Genomic DNA, 6,000 nt, shown 5'->3' with positions numbered 1-6,000 from the left:
CGGTTGCTTTTGTTCTTGTGTATGTGGGCCAGTCTCTGTGGTGTGAAATGATATCTCATTGTTGTTTTGATTTGCATCTCCCTGATGATTAATGATGTAGAGCATTTTCTCATGTGCCTTTTTACCATTCGGATTTCTTCTTTGAGAAAGTTTCTGAACCCCTTTTCTTTTATTAATAATGGCCTCACCTAGTGATGCTTGGGGACCCGAGGCCACTATAGGGGGTACTCAGCCAACCATAGGACCTGGTAGTACTCAGGCCAGCAGTGCTCAGGGGAGGGCACGTGCAGTGTCAGGGATCCAACCCAGTGCCTTGCACTTTCTAGGCACATACTCTACCACTGAAGCTATTTCCTCAGACTGTAGAACTCTTTTCTTTTACTTTTGTGGTGGTGGGGGATGGGGGATGGGGTCCGCCCTGCTGGTGCTGGGGGACGTGGATTCAAACAGGGGTGGGCTGCATGCACAGCCAGGGCCTTCCATCCTCTCTTATCTCTTTGGCCCCAGCACTCTTCATTTTCCTTCGGGATTGTTCACTTCTTGGAAATAATATTACACTTGTTTTTAAATATATATATATTTTTACTATTATTTTGTTTTGGGGGCGACCCCTGGCACTGCTCAGGGGTTCCTCCTAGCTCTGTACTCAGGAATTTCTCCTGGCAGTGCTCAGGGGACATGTGGGATGCTGGGGATGATAAAACCCCGATCAGCCGCATGCAAGGCAAGCTTCCTACCTACTGTACTATCTCTCCAGCCCCTTGTTTTTTTGTTTTTTTCTTTAAAGCTTTATTTTTATTCTCTCCCTTTCTTCCCTTCTCTTCTCTTCCCTTCCCTCTCTTGCTGTTGTTTCAGATGACGGTGTGTTGGGGAGGGGGGAGGTCGCTGAGAGGGATCGCTTTCTGATTGTGGTGCTCCCCAAGGTCACACTCTCGGTTGTGGTGATGGCCCTCCTGCTTGCTGGGGTTGTAGCGCTTGGGAAGCATTCAGGGGGTGGTGCTTCACAGGGTGCCCCTGGGGTTCTCACACAGTGCTCACTGGGCCTCATGCTCCTGACCACACTTGAACGGCAGTCCTGGCATCCACAGCTGCAGGGCCCAGCGGGCAGACTTCGTTGTAGTCTGAGAGGCCTGATTCACTCGGGTCAGTGGGACTAGGCTCCGTGCCTGTGGATAGTACCAGGACAAGTGTTTTCTTCCCACTTTATGTAAACACCGTTTGTTCCAGGCGCTCAGTATTCCAGCCCCAGAAAGGCGGGCAAATTGGAGAGTGGATTTCACTCCCAACCGGTCTCAGTCGGTAAAGAAAAAAAGACCCCTGCCCGCATTTCAGACAGGCTGACACCAGGAGAGCAGGAGCAACTGCATCTGGTGACATGACGTCGCCACGGAATGCATTCAGGATGTCCTTGAGGTGGTCGCAGTGTCGCTTTGTAGCCTTGGTAACCTGGGAATGGACTCCAAATGCGTTCGTGTCCTTGAGCTGGTCTCGCCTTTGCCTTGCAGACAATCTGCTTGGGAATTTCTGCTTCTGTACTCTCCCACCAGCTGCCTGCAAATGTCCCATCCCCCATCAGATAGTCTAGAAAACGCAGCTCCCGCCTTTGTTCTGAAACTCGTCTTTTCCATCGCGAGCCTAATTAAACCTGAGTGCTTCCAACTTTCAGAGCCTGTCGCTTTTTTTCCCCCTCACTGGCTCTTGATGAGAATTTCCACAGCATTCTTAGGGCCTGGGGGATGGGACAGTTGTTAGGCATGGACCCGGGTTTGATTTCCAGCACCACATGGTCCCCCTAAAAGCTTAGGTGCGGGGCCGGAGCGATAGTACAGCGGGTAGGGCGTTTGCCTCGCACGTGGCTGACCCGGGTTCAATTCCCTGGCATCCCATATGGTCCCCCATGCACCACCAGGAGTAATTCCTGAGCATCGCTGGGTGTGACCCAAAAAGCTAAAATATAAAATAAAAGCATAGGTGTGTCCCTGGGGGCTTCTGAGCTTCTCCCCGGCTCCTTAGGACCTAACAGTACTGCCTCCTTGAGCCCTTGTGTTGAACTACGAGCCCAGATGACTGAGAATTGCTGTGGGACCCCTCCTGGGTCTCCTGAGCACTTTTTTGGAGTCCCCCAAGAAAGAAAAACCAACATTTGTTATCTAAGTATAAGTGGTTCCTGGAGAAAGTTCAAGTTCAACACATTTCATTATCGTTGTTGTTGTTATTAGTTTGGATCACACTTAGCGCTGCTCAGAGGCATCTCCCAGAGTAGCGCTGAGGGGGGCAGTGCAGTCCTAGTGGTGCTGGGGCTTGAACTTTGGTCTCTTGCATGCAAAGCCATTCCTCTAAGTCATTGAGTCATCTGTCACCCTGGACCCATGCAACAGATTTTAAACCTAATAGTTGCCTTTGATTGCACCACTAATTTCATAAGGAAGGTATATGCATTCAATATTTTAAACTAATATTTAAAATCTGGGTCTCTACATGATTAGGATTCTCAGTTACTAAGACAAGGAATTTCTATTTTTAAACAGTAAAATGTTGGTCTTTTGGATATTTCAAACCCTCCTCCACACACACTATTCTTATCCCAAGTATTTTATTCCAGCCATTGTGTAACATTTAAAATTTCCCCACAAATAACTTTATACTTAAAAAAATTCCCCCAGTGCTTAAACTCACGCATTTTAAGCCTTAAAAACAAATACCCAGGGGCCTGAGCCATAGTACAATGAGTAGAATGCTTGCCTTGCACGCGGCCAATCTGGATTCTAAGCGCGCACCCCATATGTTACCCCAAATCTTCCAGGAGTAATTCCTAAGTTCAGAGCCGGGAGTAACCCCTGAGCACCACTGGGTTTGACCCAAAAATAAAAAACCAAAACAAGCAAAACCCACCAAACACCTAGTCCATTTAGTAATTTTAATAATGCCCCTGTATGGAAGTCTAGTCAAGTTACACTCCATTAACCACGTAACTTTTATCTATTTCATTTAAAACTGTAATTTATTGATTAATTTAATTTGTTAATTTAAATTTAAAAATCTGACTAGATTCCACGGTACATCAAAAGAACACCTGGCCACCCACCTATGAGATGGTCAGACTTCTTCGTCAACACCCTGAATGAACGGTTTGACACTCTTTGTGTTCCTGGAGCGAGCAGACGCCATTGGGCTACACTAGCACGTGACAGGGACAAATGGAGACGTTACTGGTACCTGCTCAAGCAAATCAATGAGCAACGGGATGACAAGTGATACAAGTGATTAATTTCAAACTTAAAAAAAATTGTTCTTGCAGGGTAGGGAATTGAACCCAGGGCCTCACACATGGGAGGCACATGGTCTTCTGCTGAGTCACATCCCTGCTGTACTGAGTTATACTTCTTTTTTAAGATCTAACATTTTGGAGGCCAGGGAGATTGCTCAAAGGGCTGGAGCGGATGCTATGCATGTGGGAGTCCTGGGTACCATCTCAGCACCACCAGAATTGACCCCAAACACCAAGCTAGGAGTAATCCCTGAGCACCAGCTCCAAAAACAAACAAACAAGCAAACAAACAAGACAAGCATTGGTGGTGATGGTCGGGAGGGTTGAGTCACACCTGGCAGTGCTCAGGGCTTACTTCTAGCTCTGTAGTCGGGGGTCACTGGTTGGCACTTGGAAGACCACATGGGGTGCCATGGATCAAACTGGAGTTGACTGCGTGTGACGAGACAAGTGCCTTACCTGCTGTACTCTCTCTGGTCCTGAGACTAGCATTTTTGTTTGGTTTGGGACCACATCCAGCAGAGCTCAGAAGGCTCATGGGACCATAGGGAGTGCCTGGGTCAGCTGCTTCCAAGAAAAGTGCACTTCCTAGGCGCTGGAGCGATTAGTACAGCGGGTAGGGTGTTTGCCTTGCACGCGGCCGACCCGGGTTCGATTCCCAGCATCCCATATGGTCCCCTGAGCACCACCAGGAGTAATTCCTAAGTGCAAAGCCAGGAGTAAGCCCTGAGCATCGCCAGTGTGACAAAAAAAAAAAAAAGTGCCCTGCCTGGTGTTCTCTCTCTGCCCCTAAGACTATAGTAGTATTTTTAAATTGGTATTAGTAGGGGCCTCTGCTGCCAATAGTTGTCCAGCAGTGCCCAGGGTCCACAGGGCTACAGCCAGGAAAGCTCAGGGGCCATGTGGTGCTGTGGCTAGAACACTAATGCTAGGTGTGTGCTCTGTCATTTGAAATATCTCCTCAGCGCTAGCTGAGCAACTTTTCTTGTGGGGATGGGGGAGAGCACAGCTGGTGATACTTAGGGGTTTTTCCTTGGCTCTGCACTCAGGAATTGCTCCTGTGGTCCTGGGGGACCATATGAGATGCCAGGAATCCAACATTGGTCAGCCGTGTGCAAGGCAAATGCCCTACCCACTGAACTATAGGTCTGGCCCGAGCTGAGCAACTTTTATTTTGGTGGGGGCAGTCCGGGCAGTCCAGGGAGCCCAGCAGGGCCAGATATTAAACCTCAGACTCCTGCTTACAAAGCACGTGCTCCAGCCCTTTGAACCATCTCCCTGGGTTTCCTTATCAAATAGTTTTAACATCCATACATTTGAAAGCAACTCTTTTTTTTCTAGACCAATCTGGTTTCCAACATTTTTCAGATGGACTAGTATATTCGTCTATTCCATTTAAATAACCAGTTAGGGTTTTAAGTTAGGGGAAGAATAACTAAAGAATTTCCAGATGAAAGTTAAAGACCTTGGGGCCGGAGCAATAGTACAGTGGGGAGGGCGTTTGCCTTGCACGTGCCCGACCCGGGTTCGATCCTCGGCATCCTATATGGTCCTCCGAGTACCAGCAGTAGTTCCTGAGTGCAGAGCCAGGATTAACCCCTGAGCATCGCTAGGTGTGACCCAAAAACCAAAAAAAAAAGAAAAGAAAAAAGAAAAAAAAAAAAGGAAGAAAGTTAAAGACCTTGAAGAGTAATGATGTCAAAATTACTGGACCATTATTTGAGATTTCAAAATCCAACTTAAAATGAGTGGGCAAAAGCTCCTCATTGAATACCCATTAAGCAATTTCAATAGTCAAGGACCACAGATGCCAGTTCCTGCTTCCTTTTCTGTCTGGCCAGTGCAACCTGGAAGTGTTGTAATTGGAGAAAGATATCTAGTAAGCAGAGCGCGATGATGAAAACGGCATATCTTACTAATACAAAAGAACCAACAACTTGATTTGCAGGGGGCCGGTGAAATAGTACAGCACGTAGGGTGCTTGCTTTGCACGTGGCCAATCCAGGTTCTATCAACCCGGCTTCCCATATGGTTCCTTAAGTACCACAAGGAATAATTCCCGAGGGCAGAGCCAGGAGTAACCCCTGTGCATCTCCGGGTGTGGCCTCAAAACAAGAAACAAAGAAGAAACAAACAAAACTAGATACAAAATCTTGATTCATCTTACTGCAGTCTGTTCTAAGTTGAGGAAACACTGAAAAGGAGATAAAGGTAAAAAGATGAAAGGTTTCTTGGCTTGTAACACAAATCTCCCAACTGTTTTAGGGCAGGGAGGAGAGGAAGATGATTGACACAAGAGAAAGAAGTGATCACAAAGGAATTGCTGAGAGAAGAAAAATAGAGATTTTAAGACAAAACAAAGAAAACCCGGACTCAGTGAGATCTGTCTCTGAAGGAGGGATGCATATTTACAACTCCTATTAATACACTGAATGGGGTCCTCACAGACTATATTACTTTTTTATTATTTAGAACTATTCTATGGAGATACTCAAAATGCTATGATTTAATGGTGGATAAGGCATAGTTTGCAGAAACTGAGGCTAGAGCGATAGTACATTGGGTAGGGTGTTTGTCTTGCACACAGCTGACCTGGGTTCAATCTCTGGCACCCCATATGGTCCCCCAAGCACCACCAGGAGTAATTCCTGAGTGCAAAGCCAGGAGTAACCCCATGTGCATCGCTGAGTGTGACCCAAAAAGCAAAAAAAAAAAAAAAAAAAAAAAAAAGA

The sequence above is a fragment of the Sorex fumeus genome, unplaced genomic scaffold (assembly GCF_029834395.1).
Source record: "Sorex fumeus unplaced genomic scaffold, SorFum_2.1 ptg000086l, whole genome shotgun sequence".
In the NCBI taxonomy this organism is placed as follows: Eukaryota; Metazoa; Chordata; class Mammalia; order Eulipotyphla; family Soricidae; genus Sorex; species Sorex fumeus.
This window is presented reverse-complemented; position numbering follows the sequence as displayed.